We start from the raw sequence: 24,558 nt of genomic DNA, 5'->3' as shown, positions 1-24,558 counted from the left end.
CATTTGATTTTACATAAATGCTAAAGGACAGAAAAACATGTTATTTTTTTTTAAATAAAAATGCCAAGTGATTCTTAATTTTACATTAAACAGACTCAACTTCTCTGCCAACATTTCAATATTTGATATTCCACTTTTAAAAAGTTTCTCACTATAGTAATATCTTAAAAAAATCAGAATGAACAAACCAAACATACAGACTAAAAGATCTCTGGATATTGACAATTGCTACCCAAGTCTTCCTGAAAATGAACAGATACACTGATCTGGCTTTTCTCTTTGGAGCAAACATTCGTTATTTCTTTTGGCAGCATTTCAGATATTTAAAGATGGCCGTCGTGCCTCACCACCCTCTTCAGGCTTCTCTTTCGAATCATGATTCCCACAACGGTTCCTCAGACAACAGAGTACCTGAGTGCTCTCTAGTTAGTGTACTTCTTGTGATGTGGATGCCCCAAACAAAATCCTCTGACACGGTGCACACTGGGATGACTAAGATCAAACTGGTTTTCTTAACACACATACCACACCACTAGAAGGATAAGCTTATTGTGAAATAAACTTACTTTCCATACATTTTCTTTCAGTGTGACTTAGAGTATCAGGTCTCCTTTAAACTATAATCTTGTGATTTTATTTTAAAACCTACTTTATAGCTTTCTGTATAGATATATTCTCCCACATAAATTCTCATTTGTTTTAAAGTTACCATTTTAGCCTGAATAGAGTATAGTGAATCTAAATTCCATCACTGAAATAACAGCTGTTTCTCCAAACTCTGTATCATTTATAAATCTGAAGAGCAAGGCTAATGATGGAACCCAGAATTATATCACTAAAAGCATCCCCTGGTAGGACATCTGTCCATCAATCAGCACTCCTAATATATATATATTTTTAGACGGAGTCTCGCTCTGTCGCCCAGGCTGGAATGCAGTGGTGAGATCTTGGCTCACTGCAAGCTCCACCTCCCGGGTTCATGCCATTCTCCTGCCTCAGCCTCCTGAGCAGCTGGGACTACAGGCGCCCGCCACCACGCCCGGCTAATTTTCTACGTTTTTAGTAGAGACGGGGTTTCACCGTGTTAGCCAGGATGGTCTCGATCTCCTGACCTCGTGATCCGCCTGCCTCGGCCTCCCAAACTGCTGGGATTATACGCGTGAGCCACCGCACCCGGCCCCAGCACTCCTAAGATTAAGTAAAATGCTGGTCTATCAGCTACAAAGCCAACTGAATTCTAAGTCCCATTCCTCCATCTTCTATACAATACACAATAATTAGTAAAACTTCTTCGTGAAATTAATACATACTAAATGTATGGCATTCTCCTATGCAACCTATCAAATAATGCTATCCAAAAGGGAAATGAGACACTACTCATGCAGTGTACTGTTTGATAACCATTTATGTTGTCTATTTAAAACCAGATCCTAATGACTGTTGTATTTGATAAAACTGTAAGCCATATTTACTCATAGTTTTGAATCTTCTAACAACATTTCTTTTTAGCATGACCACAAGAACATAAGACAGTCCAGCACTGACAAATAAAAACAAAAACAAAAGCTACTTCATAATAGTACAATGACACAAGAACTTCTTCTCACATGTAGAAATATTACCAATTTAATGAAGCCCATAAGTGCAAATTTTTGAGTAAAATTACTATAAATAATAGCATCCCTTTTAAGGCATTAAGGTAAGAAGAATATGTTCTCTCCACATTTACTTTTTTTTTCTCTTTTTTTTTTTTTTGTGAGACAGGGTCTCACTCTGTTGCCCAGACTGGAGTGCAGTGGTACAATCTTGGCTCACCACAACCTTCGCCTCCCAGGCTCAAGTGATTCTCCTGCCTCAGCCTCCTGAGTAGCTGGGGATTACAGGCACGTGTCACTACTACCCAGCTAATTTTTGTATTTTTAGTAGAGACGGGGTTTCACCATGTTGACCTGGCTGGTCTTGAACTCCTGACCTCAAATGATCCACCCGCCTCGGCCTCCCAAACTGCTGGGATTTACAGGCGTGAGCCACCACGCTTGATCTACTTAAACATGCTAACTATACCACCAAATAGTCAATTCAAATGAATTCACAACCTTATGCTATTTTTCCCACCCAAATAGTTGGTATATATACAAGTGCGTGCAAAATGCGTACGTGATTCAGACAAAACCACCAGTAAAAAAAAAATCTATTTCAGATGGTAATCTAGATCTTGAAAAGTATTTATTATGAGTTAATTTTTAAACAGGTTTACTGAAGTATAATTTACATATAATAAACTGCACCTATTCAAAGCACAATAAATGTTTCATGTATTGTCAAATTTTCCTAAACATGTTTTTAAGATACATTAGAATTTTTAAAACCTGAGGGCCAAGAACACTAAACATGGCAAACTGAGTAACTAACAATTTCAACAACAACCAGGAAATTTCACATGGAAAATTTGTGACATTATTGGGACTGTATAGTACAACTCCATGTCACTGCCCTAAATCTTCAATAAGCTTTTCAGTAAAGTTTAATCATTAGGCAAATATTTATTAAACATGTACGCTTGGCATTGAGGACATGGCAGTGAACAAAATGGACATTAAATAATTACAATCATGTTTGAAACTGGCCCTTACAGTATATTACTAATCTGAGACTTGATGGAAGGCTTAATAGGAATTAACCAGGCAAAGGGTGTATATGTGTGGATGGTGCTGTAGGGAGGCAGGCAAGGAAAGCCAGAGAGACTGACTGGTGTCTAAGTTCAGGCAGAAGACTGCATAAGGCCCAGAGGGAAGAAAGAGCACAGAGACAAAAGATGAGGCCAGCCCCAGCTGAACATGTTACTTGTGTTCACAAGTGTATTGTCGCTACAATAGGAAAAGCAATCGAAGAATTGTTAGCAAGGGAAAGGCAGGATCGCATCTGTATTTCAAAAATATTTTTTTCTGGAATACGCTCAAAAGACAGGAGGGAGCAAGCCTAGAAACAGATGAGTTAGAAAGCTGTTAGAGAAGTCAGATGAGAAATGATGGTAGCGTGAACTCAGGTGCTGAAAGCAGAGCTCAAGAAAAGAAACCGAGAGTCCAAAAATATTTAACATTAACAGGATATTGGGCATTGGGGTGGGAGCAGAAGTAAAAGAAGTGCGATGACGGACTAGGTTTCTGTCCTGAACAACTAGGTGAAGGGCGGAATGCGCAGAAGTAGGTGGCAGGGAGAGATTAGATGATGAATTCACTTTTAGACACAGTGAATCTGAGACATGGTACCTCAGAGATATCTGAGCAGAGCCATGGCAGCCAGTTGAAAGTGTGTGACTGGAACTCAGGGGAATGGCTGGGGTTGGGCATTCAGATTTGGGAATTAACACACAGAGGTGGCATCAAGGAAATTAAATGGAGAAAGTATTTCAAAGAAAGGATAGTAAACAGTGCGAAACGCTGTAAAAAGGTCACGCAAATACAAGATCTGGATTTTGCTAGGCAAATATTTCGCAGATCTTGGTGGGGGTCGTTCTGGTGTAGCTGTAGACTGATGAAAACTGGATTAAATATTCTACCACTTCACAGGGGAAAACTGAGGGGTTTTGCGGGGAGGAGAGTGGGGGGTGGAGTTTCGCTCTTGTTACCAGGCTGGAGTGCAGTGGCACGATGTTGACTCACTGCAACCTCTGCCTCCTGGGTTCTAGTGATTCTCCTGCCTCAGCCTCCCAAGTAGCTGGGATTACAAGCGCTTGCCACCACACCCGGCTAATTTTTTTATTTTTAGTAGAGACAGGGGAGTTTCACCATGTTAGCCAGGCTGGTCTTGAACTCCTGACCTCAGGTGATCCACCCACCTTGGCCTCCCAAAGTGCTGGGATTACAGGCCTGAGCCACCACGCCCGGCCCTTAAGCTCTATCTGTATACTAATTCTTCGGAGTTTTCTCTTAAGACATTTTTTTCCTTTAGAGAAAGTGCCTTAAGTGAATCCTTATATAATGGTTGCTATAAGATTTCTAACCTGACAATAAATACTTTAGATTGTTAAGAACTTTAAGAAGTAAACAAAACACTGACAGAGAAAAAGGGATCGTTAACAAGAAGTGAGTTCCATGCATCACGACTATCCTTTTGTATACTTTTGATTGTGTCAAAGAGATCCTGCCATAGAAACCAAAATAAAACACTTGAATACACATACTGCTGTCTTGGTCAGGAATACAAACAAAGGTTTCATATAGCTGAAGGAGAGAGGCAGGGTGGACACGTGTTTTGGCAAGGAAATGGAAAAAGAAGGGAAGAGGCAACAAGTGAGAAACTCCTTTTCCATATGATCATCTACGGAAATAAGAACAAACTTCATTCCATAAAAAACAAAGGCAATGAGGTAAAAGGAAACAATGCTGACATTTACTGACCATAATTCTGTAATGGGATCTCATTGTCATCAGCATGCCACGGTCAATTAGTAGCAAACTAATGAATATTAGCCAAATTTCTTTACCCATTCAGCAAATACTTAAGTGTCTGTTGTAGGTGAGTTGCCCTGTAAGGTGTTATGAGAGATATACAAATACATAAAACATTTTTGAGTCCTCAAAGAAAATACAGCAGGAGCAACTGTATGAAACACAAACACAAGACAGCTTGGGTAGGTAGTACAGATGAAAAGCAGAATTTCAGCAAAAGGAAGAGGATCTCTGGCTGAAGTGATAAGAAAGAAAAGATGCTGTTTTAAAATGGAAGGAAACAGAGAAAATGGAAGAGAGGAGGTGGGTGTTGTATATGAAGAGTGTGAGTGAAGGTAAAGATGTTAATGAACACCAGGTATGACAGAGGAATACCACGATGTCTGGTTACATGCATCAGATTCGTGCAAGGGACTGCTATGACATCAGGTAGGAAAAGCATTAACAGCATAGGTTATACAAACAGATGATGCAAAAAGAAAAGTACCATGTGATCTAGGAATCCCACTACTGGATATATATCCAAAGAACATGAAATCAGTATTCACTCTCATGTTTAGTATACTGTTCACAATAGCCAAGATACGGAACCAAGCTAAGTGTCCATCGACAGATGAATGGATAAAGAAAATGCGGTACATATACACAATAGAATATTATTCAGCTATAAAAAATAATGAAATCCTGTTATTTATGGCAAGATGGATGAGCCTGGAGGACACTATGTTAAATGAAATAAATCAGGCACAGAAAGACAACCACCGTAAGATCTCACTGATAATGTGGAATCTAAATAAGTTGATTTCACAGAAATAAAGAGTACAATAGTGGTTATTAGAGGCTGGGACAAGGATGGGGAGAAGAGAATGGGGAGAGGTTGCTCAATGGGTAAAGAGTCATAAGAGGAACAAATGTAGTGTTCCACCACACCGAAGGGTGACTATATTTAGCAATAATATATTGTATATTTCAAACTAGCTGGAAGAGAGGATTTTGAATGTTTTCACCATTAAGAAATAATTAATGTTTGAGGTGACAGATATGCTAATTATCCTAACTTGATCATTACACATTGTATACATGTACCAAAATATCACACTGTACTCCATAAATACATACAACTATGTGTCAATTAAAAATGAAAAAAGCATATGATGTTATGCTAAAGAGTTTAAGACTCTATTCAGGGGCAATAGGGAGCCAGTGAAGATGTCTGAACAAAGAAGTGATATGACTTAGGCTGTCATTCAGAAAGGCAGTACAAAAGTCTTTAGCTTCATCCAGTCTAATCTCTCTTATCTGGATTTCAGACTACTCCATGACCCTTAACCAATCTCATTTTCTATTGTTCTTCAAGATAAAGCCTAATTGTGTCTCAAGGTTCCACAATCAGAATATGGTTCTTCCTACTTCGATGCCCCCGGCTCTTAGAACAATCATGGTTTCTGGAATTCCCTCTCTTGCCTATCCACCTTAGTCAAAGTCCATCCTTTAATTCTACTTTCCCAATTCAGCTCTCTCTACCTAACCCTCCTTACAATGCTCTCCTTTGAACCACCATGGGGCTTAGACTCTGCCTTGCTGACTCTATGGTGTCCTGCCCTGTACTGTTCATTGCTACTACATGTTGGTCTGATTCGAAGCAAATAATAATTGCCTTAAAGGCAACAGCCATTTCTTAAATTTCTCCAGAGTGCCAAAAATGGTATGAGACATCCAAAGTGAGATGAATAACTAATAATGTCTTTGTTTACCACCATAATCACAACCCTAAGACTTCCAAATGGCTGACCAAATTTAGTTATTAAACAAGGAGAGAAAGTAATTTTGTCTGAAGTAGTTTCTTTATTAGAAGAACACTCCTAGCCAGACACAAAAACTCCTGCTCAAAATAACCACAACCCAAGGAAAATATGAATCCCAAATAAAATAAAAATGTATTACTGTAGGAAATTACTTGACTTCTTATTTTTCTCTTCACTGCAAAAGGAATAGCTCTAGCATAGTCACACAGTCAGACAAGCCAAAAGATGATTCAGCTTCCCATGGAAGACTTCCCTCATCCCTCCAGGCAAATATACACCATTGTACAGTCATGCTCTCCAAAAAATGCAGAGGTACAACTTGCTCTTTTTATCAATCTTCCAAAAAAACAAAGCAAAGGGGAAAAGAGAGAAGTCCTTCATGAAAAAGCCTATTTGTCAACACTGCTGCCAGGTTAATTCTGGCATTCACTCATATTCAAAGCAATAAACTTGCTTCTGTTCATTCAGAGACTATTATTTGGAGCTTGTATTTTGAGAATTTTACTTAACTAGAACACATATTTTAATCTTCTGGAAATTTTTAAGAAAGTACAATATAACTCTGTTTACTTTAGATTACACTGTAAACATTTGCTTTGGAAGGGTTATCACAAAAATACATTTAAAGAGTGGAGAATGCTCCTTTACTTAAATACATACTAGCAGAGATGTCTCATACAGGAAACACCAAAGGAAATGAAGGGACAAATGAGTGGCTTAGTGACTCTATTAAGCTAGCATCATGGTTAAAAGCATGAACTCTGGAGCTAGACGGCCTTAAGCAAGTTATAAAACCTTTCTGTTCCTAAGTTTCTCACCTATAAAACGGGGATAAAAATAAAGGCAAATGGTTAAAAAAAAAAGTTGTGAGCAATAAATGAATTAATGTATGTTACATTTTTGTCTTATTTTTTAAAAGGAGGTATTTAAGTCAGCCTACAAGGGTGCACATAAAATAAAACCAAGTAACTATGGTAAATTCTGACTCAAGTCAGAATGGAAAGAACAAAACACTTTTGCTTTCAATCAGACTGCCATATCCCCTCTGGATCTATTTTGTACCATGATGCAGGAAAGCAGAGGGAAAAGTGAAGTTTTCTGATTCTCTGATAACTAGAGAAGGTAGGGAGCTACCTCAAAAACTAAGAATAAAGGAACTACTAAGTATCTGAAGCTGTTTTACAAAGAAGTACTTCTTTAAAAGCCAAGACAGAACTAGAACACAGATCGAAGAGTTAAGTTTCAAAAAAAAGAAAAAAGCCTCCTCATCTGAGGCAAAGGGAAAGAAGAAAAGACAGATATTTATAGATTTTTCCTGGCCAATTCCCAAGTGCCTAATTTGGATTGAACTTAAAATGTCCCCAAAACAATCCCCACCCAGAAGGCTGAAATACTAGTGTGACCCATTGGGGTAAAGAGCATCTAGCTCTGAGAGGTGATCCTGGGAAAGAAGTCTTGCACCATGACCACTTCTCTGGCCTCTTCTCTCACCTTTCCTTGCAAGATTCTTCTACTTCAGTCACACTCGTCAACTTACTGTTCTCAGACTGTTTTACACCTGGCTGCCTCCATGTCCTTGACCTTGCCATGATGTTCTTCCCAGTCTAGGCAAAACTGGAAAAGTCTTTAAGATCTCTTCAACTGCAGACACCCCCATGATGCCTCCACCAAACACCTCAGTCAAAAAACTGGCCTATCTTGCCTCTGACTCCATTAGAACTGTGTTAGCACTCATCCATCAATTATCACAGTTACGTAGGGGCCTGTTGTACAAGTCTCGTGGAACAAGACATCTCCTGTTTCTTTGGATTTCTTAGCATTCAACAAATGGCTTCTGTGTAAATAAAAATATATCTCTGAAAAGGATCTTTCAGGTAAAGAAACCCATGCTCAAGGGTAGATCAAACCTGGGCTGGGCACTGTGGCTCATGCCTGTAATTCCAGCACTTTGGGAGGCTGAGGCGGGCGGATCACCTGAGGTCAAGTGTTCAAGACTAGCCTGGCCAACATGGTGAAACCCCTTCTCTACTAAAAATACAAAAATCAGCTGGGCATGGTGGTGGGTACTTGTAATCCCAGCAACTCAGGAGGCTGAGACAGGAGAATTGTTTGAACCCCAGAGGCAGAAGTTGCAGTGAGCCAAGATCATGCCACTGCACTCCAGCCTGGGTGACAGAGCAAGACTCCATTTCAAAAAAAAAAAGTAGATCAAACCAGTGCAGAAAATCTAGATTCAGAAGCTCCTTTATTTAAAAATGTAAAATAAACCATAAATTTCTGACACACAGATATGCACTAAAGAAAAAGGGCATTACTCTGCCCACTACAAACAAACGGTACTAGTAGTTAGACCTTATAAATACATGAGATCTATCAGAAATTTATCATTAAATGGAAGATATTCTGTCTACCCTTAATGCTGTTTTAAAAATTTTAATCCACTTTACTGAGGCATGATAGAAATACAAAAAGTTATGTATATTTAAAGTACACAACTTGATAAGCTTGAAGACTGAATGCTTTTTTAAAATATAAATGAAGTTTGGGTGGGTTCCATAAAATTATCCATCCTTGAGATACATCTAAATACATATTGATTTTTATATTATTTTATTTGTTCACAATTATTTATAAGCTTATATCCTAGTACCTTTTCAAAACAATTTTATTTTAAGTTAAAGGCTACATGTGCATGACTTGGGAGGTTCGTTACATAGGTAAATACATGCCATGTTTGTTTGCTGCACCTATCAATCCATCAACCCAGGTATTAAGCCCAGCATGCATCAGCTATTTATCCTGATGCTTTCCCACCTCCCACCTCACCCACTAACAGGCCCCAGTGTGTGTTGTTTCCCTCCCTGCATCCACATGTTCTCATTGTTCAGCTCCTACTTGTAAGTGAGAACATGCAGTGTTTGGTTTTCTGTTCCTGTGTTAGTTTGCTGAGGATAATTGCTTCCAGCTCCATCCATGTCCCTGCAAAAGACCCTAAGTGTGCAAATATCTCCTTCTGGAATTTACATGAATGTTCTACAACTGTTCCCAGTGAAACTTTTAAATATCTCTCCACAAAATGGTAAATTATTCGAGACGAAGTTTCATGAAAGCATTTTGATAATTTCTCAAATAATAAAGGGATGTATGTGTGTGTTTAATGGCTCAGAAGCTTGCAAAGCGCTGACTGTCGGGAATAGTTTATCTAGGAAATTAGGTAATCCATGGGGATTAAGAGCATTAATTATTATCAGGGCCACCCATGAGCTCTTAGTGCAGCACTGAGCAGGAAACATGTAAGTTGTCCCTCCAACTAGCCATCTATAGATTATTAACATCTCTCTTCTGACTGCCCTATGAAGATGTTACAGTAAACATCAGGGGTATTCAAGAGCTTAGCATATGGTTTATTGTTAAGAAGAACTTCCTAAATCTTCCTAATCTTTCTTTCATATAAGTAGGTTTTTCCTGGGTCTGAATTCTAATGGCTCTATGCATCTAACTCTCATTCTGATGAACCTAAGAAGCTTTTGAAGGCCAGGTGCAGCGGTTCATGCCTGTAATCCCAGCATTTTGGGAGGCCAAGGTGGGTGGATCACCTGAGGTCAGGAGTTCGAGACCAGCCTGACCAACATGGTGAAACCTCATCTCTACTAAAAATACAAAAATTAGCTGGGAGTGGTGGCGGTGCCTGTAATCCTAGCTACTCAGGAGGCTGAGGCAGGAGAATTGCTTGAACCTGGGAGGCAGAGGTTGCAATGAGCTGAGATTGCAGCATTGCACTCCAGCCTGAGTGACGGAGCAAGGCTCCAACTTAAAAAAAAAAAAAAAGCAGCAGCAGCAGCAGCAGCTTTTGATTGGTTCCATTTCATTACTGAGTCAATTATCCAAATTCTACACAGACAGAAAGATGAATCACCTCTCTTGGTTCAGTCCTAAATACTCATTTTAATGGGTTATCAATGAGGACCTTCCTATTCTTCACCTAATTTTTAGCTGCAACTCCTGCCACAGTGATTAAATCAGCTTTTCAACCTCAACTTACAAAACTTAAATCTTCAAATATATTTGTTATGTAAATAGGAAATAGTTATTTTTTTAAAAGTGACCTATTTAAGGTTGTCAGTGCCCTGAAGGAGAGAAAATAATAAATGAAGTAAATACTGTATCCCCTTATGCAGAGTTCACTGAAGCAATACTTACAGAAAACTGTCAACTAACTAGAGATCAGCCTTGCCGAAGTTCTTCCTGTGTCCCTTTTTCTTTCGAGACACTCAACATACATCAGACATTATAAATGCCTGCCATGTGTGAGACATGTGACAAGTCACTGTGCATGAAAATATGGCTGAAGCAGAGTCACTGGCAGGAGGCAGCAGAGCTCCCAGTGCAGTACTTAGTGAGGCACATGAGATACACTGCAATTCCACTGGGTCTGTTCCAGCGTGGGGAAGGAGAAGAGTACAACAGGAGGCCTGAGAGAGCGAAGAGGACACCACAGGTAACACTGCACATCAGGGAAGTGCTTTAAAGAAGGAAAGAGTACCCATGTCGACTCCAGAGATGCATTTCAGGCACAGAATACATTGAGTGAATACAACAATAAATTTCAAATAATAAGGGGGTTCTGGTGAGGCTGGCAGCTGGACTGTGGGGTGAAACAGTATAGCTGATGGGACTGTACAAGTAATCTTCAGACAGATTGTAAAGTCCATGTATGCCACATCACAAAGTTTAAAAACCAAGGAGCTATTTAATTTACTTTGAGCAAGAATCTGCAACATGGGCTAGAGCAAGTGGTTCTCAAAGCGCGGTCTGCAAAACCTTGAGGAGACCTTTTCACGGTGTCTGTGTGATCAAAACTATTTTCATAGTAATACTAAGATGTTACTTGCCTTTTTACTGTGTTGACATCTGCACTGATGGTGCCTTAGCACAAACCAAGGCATTGGTGCCAAAATGAATCAGGAGTCATTATAGTCTTCACTGCCATACTCTGAGTACACACCTTTTTAAAATTCTGTGTGACAAAATGGGAAGCAAACACAAAATACTTCTGTGTATGTGATGTGATGCCTGTCTTGAGAAAAATCACTTGTACAGTTATTTTAAGTTGTGAGCTAAACTGCTTTTCTCAGGAAACAACGCTTTACTTAAAAGAATGACTGACAAATAATGGTTATTCAGAACTTGGAGTATTTTCTTAGAACCTGCTTCTCAAGGGAAACAACTGACAGTATTTATAGTTGATGATAAAATTCAGACTTCAAATGAAAATGAAAATTCTGGAAAGCCTGTAGTTGTCACTATGAGTTTGCCAATTAACCAATACTTAAAGACATTTCTGATGAGACTAGTAGCAATATTAATAAATTTGAGTTTCTGATATTGTAGAATGAAACATTCAACATTTGGAAGAGTTGTATTACTCAGTGAATCAATATTTTATAAATGACCAATGTAGGATTTTACAAAATTATGCATGAGTAAAAGATTCATTGAAAGTATGATAGGCTGAGCACAGTGGCTCACGCCTGTAATCCCAGCACTTTGGGAAGCTGAGGCGGGCGGATCACTAGGTCAGGAGTTCAAGACCAGGCTGGCCAATATGGTAAAATCCCATCTCTACTAAAAATACAAAAATTAGCCAGGTGTGGTGGTACACATCTGTAATCCCAGCTACTGGAGAGGCTGAGGCAGGAGAATCGCTTGAATCCAGAAGGTGGGGGTGGCAGTGAGCCAAGATTGCACCACTGCACTCCAGCCTGGGTGACAGAGCAAGACTCTGTTTGAAAAAAATAAAAAATAATAAAATATGAGATAGACCAGACCCGGCACAGTGGCTCACATCAGTAATCACAGCACTTTGGGAGGCTGAGGCGGGAGGATTACCTGAGATCAGGAGTTCAAGACCAGCCTGGCCAACATGGAAAAACCCCATCTCTATTAAAAATACAAAAATTAGCTGGGTATGGTGACCCACGCCTGTTATCTCAGTTGCTTGGGAGGCTGAGGCATAAGAATGCCTTGAACCTGGGCGGTAGAGGTTGCAGTGGGCCGAGATTGTGCCACCGCACTCCAGCCTGGACGACAGAGTGAGACAGAGTACAAAAAATTCAATGATATGATTTCAGATTGCACACTGAAAGTAGCTTTAAAGAACCTACTATTTGTCAATTCTGATCTAGTATCAAAGAATATCACAATTATTTGAGAAAACTATTAAGGCAGTTCTCCCTTTTCTAAGCATATACCTGTATTTGCTGAATTTTCTTTATATACTTCAACTAAAACAATATATTGCAATAGGCTTAATGCATAAAAGATGTAAGAATCCAAATATTTTATATTGTCAGAAATTAAAACAATACCACTCCTCTAAATTTGTTTGGAGAAAAGTAATTTTTTGTAGAAAAAATATTCTTTATAAAAATATAATTTTAATAATTAGTTTATTGTAGTAAATGAATTAATAAATATTTTTTAAATTTCTCAGTTTTAATTTCTAATACAGTAAACATTTCTAGATATAACCTATATAAACAAAAGCTCTTTGGGGCTCTTAATTTTTAAAAATGTAAAGAGATGTTAAGACCAAAGAGTTTGAGAACTGATGGGTTATAAGGAATACAAGAATAGCTGGAAGAAAAAACGCACACACACACACACACACACACACAAACAAAGAATTCAGGTGAGAGAAGATGAGAGTATGAGTTCCCTAAATTCGCAGTTTAATGTGATAAATCTACTGTCTCAGAGAAAAAAAGCTTTTCTTGTTTTGGGGGAAAAGGATAGAATCTTGGATGAGAGCTTTCTAACTTAACAGACTGTATGAAAGCTAATGCCTTTAGTTATATGTGAGATTAGGTCTAAACAATTTCATAACATTATGAATGACGCTGGTGAATTAAGAGTAATTACAGCAAGAACAATAAACAGAGATGGTTTTCTGAAGGGCAAATAAAATTATTTAGGAAAAGACTTTTGATGACCTATGTGCTAATGAAGTTAACTGAAAGGTACTTCCTAAGGGACTATATGGCTGAGTAAGTCTCATTCCATTTTTGAAAGACCAAGGCAAATGGTAAGCTGACATGAGTAACTCTTTCTAATGCAAGTTCCTGAATTATTACTTGGATTAGTGCCCATTAATGTACATTTTAATACATAATAGTAAATGATACCCTCATAACAATAATTCTGAGCCATTAAGGATAAATTCTGCTCAGCATTTAAGAAGTCAGCCAAGTACATGGATATTAGAAATATAGTATAGCAAAGGTGTCAAAGTAGAAGATCTGGCACGTAAGGCTTTACCTCCAGCTATCTGACAGCCATTCCAAAAAGATTAACTTGTCACAGGTTCTACAGTGGAAACGTTCCAATTTAATTATAAGAGGGTCTTCCCACTCCTGGGGAAAGTGATATTAGGAAGAGCCACAGACACAATGCTAAGGAACGGAAGGTAAAAATGTGTTAGAAGAATTTTATCTCCCTGACCAAGACAAGTTGTTTCTTCAGCTCAGTTATTCATTGTGGTCATCAGGACATAAATGCTTTTGGGGGCTGGGTAGGGGAATATATTCCTTTAAAAGGCCATCTTGTTAAATTTAAAATTAATGTCATGCATTTGTTAAATATTTTAATTACTATTTGTTTATTAAAAAGAACTTCCTAAAGGAACATTTGTGTTGTGAGAATGGATGTCAATATTTAAAGTCCTGTCTACTACATTAAAGATGGCCCAGCAGTGCCTCTACTTAGCAGCAGCTGTTGAAATTTCCTCCAAGTAATTGTGTATATCTAAAAGTAAAAGCCTGCTTTTAAAAATATTTAACAATTCGTACTTTTTATTTATTTAGATTTGTGCAATGATTATCTTCCTCCATTAGACTAAACTAGTTGGTTATGTGATAAAATGCTTTTCAGAGGAAGAATAGTAAGCTAGCCTTTTTTTTTTTTTTTAATCTAAGCTATTCCCATCTTCCCCATTCTATGCTGGGGTGATATACCACAAGAAGTTACAGGAACAACTGCTAAAAGTATTAAACATCTTGGGCCTTTACACAGCTGTTGCCATATCATGGCTTTGGTGCATGGTTGGTCACAGATGCTGTCAAGAGGCATATGTTTAGTTATCCTTTTGCTTCCCCAACCCCCACATTAAAGGTCTCCTTCACCTTCTCTGTCCTTTTTGCTACCTCCCTTCTTCCTGCTCCAAGCTCCCACAAACCAGCCTTAATAAAAGAGGAAGGATCAAGGCAACATTCCACATCAGTCATATTTCAGGGCACCTTGATGTTTGTTTGCTAATAGATGGTTGGTATTATCTAACCAATAGGGTGACTCCAAGTTTTAAAAAACAGCAAGACTAATTCAGAGATAATATTGTTTCTTAATTTTGTTTTAAATAGAGATGGGGTCTCACTTTGTTGCCTAGGCTGGTTTTGAATGCCTGGGCTCAAGCAATCCTCCCACGTTGGCCTCCCAAAGTGCTGGGATTACAGGCATGAGCCACCTCACCCAGCCCAGAGATAATATTCATAAAAGGTATGCATTATTTTGTTTTTATTTAACCCCTCTTCCTTCCCAAAGAGTTATGCCAAGAAACAGACAAATGGCAGTATAAATTCCCATTAGGAATAAAACAAAGAAAACTTGGCATTGTTAGGCACTGATGAGCTTGCCACCTCCCACCTTCTGGGGCAGCTAGAAGCACAGTAGCTCCCCAAGATGAGACCAAAACCAGTGAGTAGGTAGAGATACACGGTAACTCTGACACCCAGCAGCATATGTCAGTCACCTGAATTCACTACTGCCAGAATCACTTAAGACCCTTCAGTGGCTAACAAAGAAGCCTGTGAGGCTATGACGGGTGGGGTGTGCCAATGACAAATTCTATTCTTTTTCAAATCCTACAGAACACAGTCTTTCGACTAAAAAGCAAACCTAAGAGCACTTGTCCACATTATATTATATGCCAGTCTTCAAACAATATTTCTTCTCGCAGCTTGCAGGTACTCCTTTTAATGCATTCAGCTGCAACAGCCACTGCAGGAAAGTTCCATGTCAGGAAAGCCAGGATTTAAATCCTTTTCCTCACTCAAGGAGGAGAGAGCAGGCTCAGACAAGGGAAAAACAATCCACTGAGCTTGATGTGAAGCAGATACAGCACCAGGTTTCAACACTAATGAAGGAAGAGGGCCAGAGCTCTATTTCCCTCCTTTCCATCATCCCATTAGGGAAACCTAATCACTCCTGGGAAGGAACATAGTCTATTGTGTTGACTACAAGGGTAATAGGGACAGGAACTGTTTCATAGCAAAACAATCATGATACACGCATCACTTTCTGGAACTGGAATGAAAAGTCTGACCCCCTATTTTAAGGCAAGCAATGCTGTCAACAGGGAAAATCCTTTGAGTGAAACATTTCAGCAGAATTCCACGTAATGTCTGATGTTACAACGCTACTAGAAGTGAACAGCAGAAGGGACAGTGGTGTAGATAGGCCTAAACAATGGAAAATTCCTTCTCTGAGTTCCCATGACCCAGGTGTCAACTCCTGGTTCATTTCTTTGTTTCTCCCAATAGAGCTTCTTGAGGGATGAGATCTGTCTTATTTTACCCACCATGGCATCCCTGGTTTCTATTACAACATTCAGCATACAAAATAGTACATATTTGCAGATTAAAGGCTCAATTTTGCTTTGGAAATGCACAAGAGTAACATCTCCTGGAAGAAGGGACTATGTTCCAACAGCATAATTTACTGTTGGAATCTTTGCTACAAATGTTTAAAGTAAGGGATTCGTGCATGGACATATGTTTTTTCCATGCCTCTCCCGCTGACAAGTCAGTCTGTGGCTTCCCACAGTTTCTGGCTTTCACGGGATGGAATGAGAGAAAAAATTCCTGAGCCTCTTAGAGTAAATGTCCTATTGCCCACAAAGTAGAGACTGCACACTACACGGGCTCTGATGCTTCTCATCATGCATCCTCTCCAGAATGGACCAGGCCTAGGCCCAATTTCAAGAGGCCTGTGGGTGGCTGAGGTGGTACCCCCTGGTTCTCCTTTAGCCCAGCACGGCAGGGGAAGTCCAAACCAACCCATTGTCTTCAGGCCCCTCCATCTAAAAAGAGCTTGGCTTATAGTTGATTCAAGGGAAAAAATAAACACAACAAAATTTTTGGTAGCAAAACAAGGAGGAAGGATGACAAAGAAAGAAATTAATGATGTCAAAAATAAAACTGACCATGCCACATTTTCCTTGAGTTATTATTTTCATAGAAACCAAAAGATAAAGAATATTGGAAAGGGGATCCTAAAATTCTGCTTTTCCCAGGGCGACCAGGATCTTACCCTAAGGAAGAACATGACAAGCAGAAGGCTCTTCCATTTTTCACATCATTCATCTGCTGTCAGAAAACGCTGGCATTACACAAACCTGGATTTCACAGTGACTCATGCAGGCTTACTGCCTTGGTAGGTAACAATTTTCACTAAATTTCAAGGAAGGTAACACACAACAAGCACATCCAAAAATAAAGATGCCATGCTCAGGAAAGGAGAAGGCAACAGGGAGTGGGAATCTTAAATCTACCCAGATCACCCTACACTGTGATCTGCACATGGCCCAGCCACAAGCCTCCAAGTATCTGTATCAGAAGGCAATTTGCTAAAAGGAAGTACTGCAGAGTCACCAGTGCAGCAGATGCACACAGCTCATCAACCACAACAAAGGGATCAAGTGTACACATTCAGCTGTATCCTTCCCATAATTTTTCTTAATGTATGGGGAGTGGGGATTAAAGGATTTCATAAAGTAGAGGAAAGTCACTGACCAGTAAAGATGGTCCTATTTAAGAATTTCCTATTTAAGAATCTCCAGCAGAAATACTGGAGAGGTTTCCAGTGTGCCTCTGGCTTACCATGTGACACTGAGGAGCTTACTTCAGTGACAGGTGATGTCTAAGACAGAGGTGGCTCCTGGGCATCACAAATGATGGCAGGCCCTTTGAGCTTGCTAGCTCTTTGGGGACTCCAGTTCCTTTCTTGCAAATTAAAGCGCACAAGCCTCATGCTCACTAAAATTCCTCCCTAAACTAATATTCTATAATGAGAACAATTATTTTTGGAAGATTTTGGATTCCCATAGTTATAGAATCTGGAGTATAAATAGAAAAGACCTCTAAATGGTTCCATTACAAATTTTTTGATCACATGCTGTTTTTACATAAATCAAAAGGGAATAGGACATCTCCAGTTCAAGTATGTTTTTCTACTAATCTATCTTTCTTCAAGGGGATTCCAAGCAATAAAATAACTCACAATTTTTAACTACTTAGCCTCTCCACCATGTTTTTTTTTCTGCCTCAGAGAAGAGGTTCAGCAAAAACTTCCCAGATGTGCCACTCCCAAGGTACTTCATACTCTACACAGTAAAAGAAACATACACATACACACGTACCTCACATAAATGAAAGCGCCAAGCCAAATTTATCCTTTCAAATATGTATTTAACCATAAAGGCCAACTGTGAAGCTATACAATTTACCCCAATTATTCCTATTATAATTAGTTCAAACTGTTTCAGAAATCTTTTGCAACCATCTTCAGTATAAACACTGAAATCACATGTGAAAAATCTCACTCATTTTTATATCTCCATAACCCCAAATTCCAACCCCAGAGTGACTAGGTTTTTTATTTTATTTTGAGACAGGGTCTCATTCTGTTGCCCAGACTAGGGTGCAGTGGCATAATCATGGGTCACTGCAGCCTCCACCTCCCCAGGCTCAGATGATCCTCCCACCTCAGCCTCCCAAGGAGCATGCCACCACGCCTGGCTAATTTTTGTATTTTTGGTAGAGACAGGGTTTTGCCCAGGCTGGTTGCGAACTCCTGGGCTCAAGCAATCCACCTGCCTCGATCTCCCAAAGTGCCAGGATTACAGTTGTGAGTCACCACACCCAGCAACTATGCTTTCAAAACTCTTAAATATATATCAATACTGATGACTTAGTCAGGAGCAAATGCCAACTACAGAAAAAGAAGATCAATACAGTAAACATTTTGGCTTACTCTGACTTCTTCTGAGTTAGGTTTAAACTTAGATATTTTAAATGTGCTCATAAGAGTATTCTCTGCCCTGAACTTTATGAAAGGCATTTTCGCCATCAACTAATTTTCTTTGAAGACTTCATATGTGCACTTAAGACAGTGTCCCAATTGCTCAGGTCCACAGCAGTGATAGGGTTTTGGGTATCCTCAGAATGGAAGCAAAATGTCTACATCACTGTATGAAATCGAAGAGGCAGGAAGGGAGAACACAAACTTTCAATGGCTGAATGGAAATATTTAAACAGAAATACTACTTGTTTCAATTTCCACATGGTTCATATGCTACTGAATACTTCCATTTTTCATATTCTGTGGTAAATTTTATGTTTTTCAGGTTCCTAATGAATTTTTTTTTTAACCTGGATTACTGCCAGATCAGTTATCGTGCAAACTGATGTGTCTCTGGCAATCCTTAGGCAATTCTATGATCTTCAAAGGGCTGAGTATATTGTGAAAGTAAAAAAATAACTACAAGGCTGGAAAGCGTATCAATGGCTCCCTGAAGCTATCCCTGTTCTTGCCAATAGACTATTGATACCACCTGTGCTACAACATGGGTCTCACCAAGGAAACACCATTACGTTTCAGACAGGCACTTTTCAAGAAGTATTCCTCTCTGTGATCTCCTATAGCACATTAATGGTATCTGATAACATGTCTCATATACTGCATTCATGTATTGTGATTATATCTGTATATGTTTGCTTTTTTAAATTTAACTAGATTCTAGGTATGCTGAGGGCAAAAAGGATACCTAACTTTCAAAAGTTATCTGGTATTTGGCAGGGTGCAGTGGCTCATGCCTGTATTCCCAGCACTTTGGGAGGCTGAGGTGGGAGGGTCGCTGAGTCCAGGAGTTTGAGACCAGCCTGGGCAACATTGTGGAGACCCTGTCTCTACAAAAATTTAAAAATTAGCTAGGTGTGGTAGCTCGCACCTGTGGTCTCAGCTATTCTGGAGGCTGAGGTGGGAGTATCACTTGAGCCCAGGAAGTTGAGGCTGCAGTGAGCTATGATCACGCCACTGCACTCCAACCTGGGCAACAAAGTGAGACCCTATCTCCACAAAACAAAAACAAAAACAAAAAAACCCTCCAAATTTGATGCAATAATTTGTCCAGGGAAAAATAATCATTTAATGTTTACTAAATGAATAAATGAATGAAATTAAAGCCACAGGCTAATATCACAAAACTGAGCAGCCTAGGAGACTAGAAACATCTGAAATTGGTGCTCCTGAAACCTTTTCTGGATAAAATAGACAACTCCATATATAGTAGACAACTCCGTAAATAGTGTACACATTTACTCTTCTGGTGGCCAACTAGCGACACATCACTAGCCTCTTGTTAAAATCCACAATCAAAACCTAATATGGAATATCTAAAACTGCCTAAATTGTAGGTACCCAGGTAGATCCCTGAGGTGGACCTAGGCCTTTCTCAAAGATCAATTGACATCTCTCTTTTAATTTTCTACTATGGAAACTTTCTCTTTTACAGGCAAAAACAAGCAGCTCTAAGTCATATTTATGTCAGTAAGCAACACAGAACTTAGAACCACAAGCAATACATAGTTTTTTCTAAGAGATCACCTATTGGTAGCCCTTCCAAATGTACTGGTAGAAATAACGGCTACACCCAAGCCTATATTTCTGATACATAATGCATATATCTTCATTCCCACAGTGTAAAAATAATATAACATTCTTTAAAAACTTCCTTAGAAAGGAGAATTTAGCATCCACTTCACTGAAAGTTACCTTTTCACAAGCACCTGTATGTTTACCTGTATTTTAACACTCAAGAATATGTCTTATTTACTGGCTTAATAATTGCCTTTCCTACTGGAATACGAGCCTTTGAATGCAGAGACTCATCTATTTTCATTTCAGCATATCTGAGGCCTAGCACAGAGTTCAATGAACATTTGTTGAACTGAGTAGTGAATAAATTAGTACACCCTTGCAGTAAACATAAAGTGACATGGAAAGTTAAATGAGTACCACTGTGGCCTGATATAATTGATAGCTTCTTCCAAGACCATTTAAAAATCATTATCTAAAATCACTCATTCATACTGTCTTAAGATGGGCCTGATAATTCTGAGTTAGTTTAAAATGAGATTAGAATTATATCTATTGCCTTTAAAATGCCTATTATAGGCTAGAATTTCCTAACTCTAGTTAATACAAACAACTTTTGTAATAGGCATCAATATCCCAAATTTACAAATGAGGAAACAGCCTCTAAATAAATGAATCAAAATTATTCAGCTGGTAGTTGGCAAAACTAGGGTTAAAATCTTAATTCACTGGGCTCCATAATCTTTCCCTTATACTTAGCTATTATCATTGGCTGTCAATATAACAAGAATAAACAAAAGAGAAACGAGTGTAAGTAGTAGACAGAAAGAGTGCTAAGACTCAGAAACAGTTATTTTCACTTAAGAGGGCATGGCATGAGACACACATCCCCTCTAAAATGCACATATGACCTATGATTCAGCAGTTCTATGAAAGAAAAAAGCAGATTCTAGTATGATTGATTTTAATATCCCAGAACAAAACACCTTGGAAAACATTTAAGACAAAAGTGATTAGTTAAGGATTTGGTTAAAGAATGTGTGATTAAAAAAAAAAAAAATCCCACATGGTGACTCACACCTGTAATCCTGCACCTTGGGAGGCCAAGGCAGGAGGATCACTTGTGCCCAGGAGTTCAAGATCTGCAACATAGCAAGACTCTGTCTCAAATTTAAAAAAGAAAAAAAAAATCCCTCATGATTGTCCTTTTGGTCCAAATGTAAGATATCCTCAGTTTTTTGTTTTGTTTTGTTTTGTTTTTTGAGACTATAAAACATTCTGTCTCCCAGGCTGGAGGGCAGTGGTGCAATCTTGGCTAACTGCAACCTCCACCTCCCAGGTTCAAGCAATTCTCATGCCTCAGCCTCCCAAGTAGCTGGGATTACAGGTGCGCACCACCACACCCTGATAATTTTTTTGTATTTTTAGTAGAGACGGGGTTTTGCCATGTTGGCCAGGCTGGTCTCGAACTCCTGGCCTCATATGATCCACCTGCCTCAGCCTCCCGAAGTGCTGGGATGACAACATTTTTTCAATTATTCTAATCATGTCATAATCACACACTGGTCAAAAATTAAGAGCTGGAAGAAACTAGAGATGAACCATTATACAAAGGAAAACACAGATCAGAGAAATTAAATAACTTGCTTAAGGTCACTTAAAAACGTACAACTAGATCATTAAATTATACCTTTACATACATTATCTATGGGTAGTTTTACACTAAGTTTATAGTTTTGCCACTTGTGACTTTATGGTCTGGGGTTCTTTGAGGTACTTCTTTTCCGCAAATGTATTAAAAATTTGTATTAGGAGCCACTGATAATTTCCTGGAAACTCTCCATTTCAGAGGAGATATAGAGAGTCTCCAAAAAATTTACATGAAAAAAACTGAGTTGATGCTAGCTCTAGCTTTGGACCTATATGGGATAATTTGGGGAGAGCCTGCCTCTTAAATGCCAAAAATGGATGCAGATAAGACTTTCTGGCAACTCAGAAAGTGGCCAATTTGCCTTTCCCTAGGTGACACACACACCACAAAACTATCTATGTGAATATGATGGCAGAAACATTTTTAAATGACCTTTTTAAAAACTGACAACTATTAAATAACAGGGTGGGATGTATAAGCCATTTTGAGTATCAGCATTATAAGTTGTTGGGTTAGTCACCAAATAGCCTAGAGGCTGTCATATTTTCCCACGGCAGCTGAGCATGAAGGCTGTGAACAGCCACACAAAACAAAAGCTTTTAACCGAATTCCTAGACAAGGGATGGAAATACAAGTTCGCCCCCTTTAGACAACAGAAAGAAAACAGAGTGTTCCATTAAATATAATAAAAGGACATAGTTCAGGAAGATATTAACAGGCAATATTCTAAGACCAACAATGCCCTTACTACAATCCTGAAGAAACAAACATGAATACTGTTGTAAAAATAACTAAGAATGGAAATTCAGTTAATTTGATGTTTGGCTATATAATTGCCAAAAAAAAAAAAAAAAAAAAAAAAAAGATCATGGTTCTGATTTTAAACGCTTTCTTGATTGAGGAAGGTATGTTAAATAAAGAGTAGATTTTCCCAGTAACCTAATACTCAACACATGGGATTTTACAGTTGTCCTTGAACATAGTTGTTCTTGAGTGTTTGACTGTTAGGACCATAGGAACCCTGACAATATATACTGGTTTGTGGAATTAACTGTTCCATATGGCTAATAAGCTTATGCAAAGAGCATTCAGAAAAGGAGCTATTATTGAGATACCTCAATGAACAGATGCCCCAGGGAGGGAAGGTCCTTTCTAATGAACTTGGCCATATCTTGAAGAGAAAAGATCCCTACAACATATGATATTGGTTTGCAGTACTGGGGCATACTATGAAGGCGAATGGTGTCAGAAGGCCTTCTTTTCTGAACTTAAGTATTCAATGTCATCTCCTGCTTGCCTCCAGCATCTGGCTCAATATCATATCATTCTTTAGGAAATAAAAGGCAGGTCTAAAAAATCTTCCTAATTTCTGCACCAAAAGCAAGCACTTTGGAGAAACATCATCTTAGTGGTATTTAGTTGCAGCTAAACAGGTTATAGTAAGAACATGAGACTTAAAGTGTATCAGCTTACATCTTAATATGGCTAAAGGAATTTCTCCAACTATTACCAAAAGCATGAAAGTATAAATGCAATGGTTTTAGAATTTTAGCATGCATAAGTATCATTCAGGGATGCTTGCTTAAAACGCAAAAACCCATCCTAAACCAAGTGGATGGGACTTCCCAAGTGTACCCTCAGATGATTCTTCAGGAAATAGTATAGTGGAAAAATTATTAGCATAGAAATTGGGTTCTAGTCCAGCTAACAGTTAACCAGCTGTGAAACAAGGTAAGTCATTTATCCTGAATCCATTTCTTCTCTTATAAAGCAAAGGTGCTGGACTTCAGAAAATCTTTAAGGTTCCTTCAAACTGTAAGGGTCTCAGAAGTAAAACAAGTTCCATGTCTTTCAATTTCAAATTAATGTATGAAACTATTCCTGAAGCTTTTATAATGTGTTCAAGAAGCAGTAACTGAGTCTGAACCACCATATTCCACTAGTTACTAAAATAAGTGAACAGCATAGTGTAATCTGAAGTTACTAAACTAATAATAATGCTAAGCTGTACTTATTCTGTGCCAGGCTCTGATCTAAGTACTTGATATATATTAACTCACTAAGGAAAAAAAGATGACAACGAAAGGTAATCTGAATACCTTGAAACCAGGAAAGCATATAGGGGGAGGTAATGTTGAATATTAAATTGCAATGGGCATTAAAACTTTGGCAATACTCAGTAACAAACCACAATTATAATAAAATGATAAAATGATTAATGGGAATAAACCACATTATGTGTAAAGTAATAACTTTGCCTCAAAAATTGTGAACATTTTCAACCCAATAAAGAAATATCAGTAAAGACTATCAAGAAATCTGCAACATTTAACACATACCTGTGTTTTCTCTGAGAATATAAGTAAACGAATGCAGATACCGTCTAATTCCTTCACGAACTATGATTTTCAGCACTGGACCTTTAAAGTAAGGATTTATTTACAGTACATGTGTCAAACAGGTTAAGGAATGAAAAATTACTCCTCAGTTTGTATGACAGATAGCAGACTAAAGGACTAAAGAAAACAAGAACTCAACAGTAGCTTTTTTCTTTAAATCCTTGGTAGTGCCACTCAACAGAGGTTCTTATGCTCTGACCATTACACGTTTAGAGAATGTTACAAAACTTCCATAAGAATTTAAATGGATTATTTACATTTATTAGAAAACTGCCATAAATTTACCATAGTACTGGTTTTCAAGCCGGTAGCAAAGCATAAGATATAGGAATTTGTTCTATTTTACATTTGGAGAGGATGAGCCAATGATTCAACGAAGCAATGACTGGCCTATTCCCAAGGCACACACATAGATGGGGTATGTGGCAGAAAGATCAGGTTAAATATTACACAAATGCCACTCCTCCCTCAAATATAATCACAGACTCTAACCCTTTTCAGCATGAAAACAGACTCTAGAAGGTTAAAGCTAGAGAATGATTAGA

General features: G+C 38.5%; 1 protein-coding gene across 10 annotated transcripts in view; it reads right to left on the bottom strand.

Annotated features, from left to right (window-relative positions):
* The window catches only part of AKAP13 (A-kinase anchoring protein 13), a 355,010-nt gene that overhangs the window by 130,243 nt on the left and 200,209 nt on the right, over window positions 1-24,558 (bottom strand). The gene's annotated exons all lie outside the window — the stretch shown is intronic.

This window comes from Pongo abelii, chromosome 16 (genome assembly GCF_028885655.2).
Source record: "Pongo abelii isolate AG06213 chromosome 16, NHGRI_mPonAbe1-v2.0_pri, whole genome shotgun sequence".
In the NCBI taxonomy this organism is placed as follows: Eukaryota; Metazoa; Chordata; class Mammalia; order Primates; family Hominidae; genus Pongo; species Pongo abelii.
The sequence above is the reverse complement of the archived record's forward strand: the minus strand, read 5'-3'. Positions and strand labels throughout refer to the sequence as shown.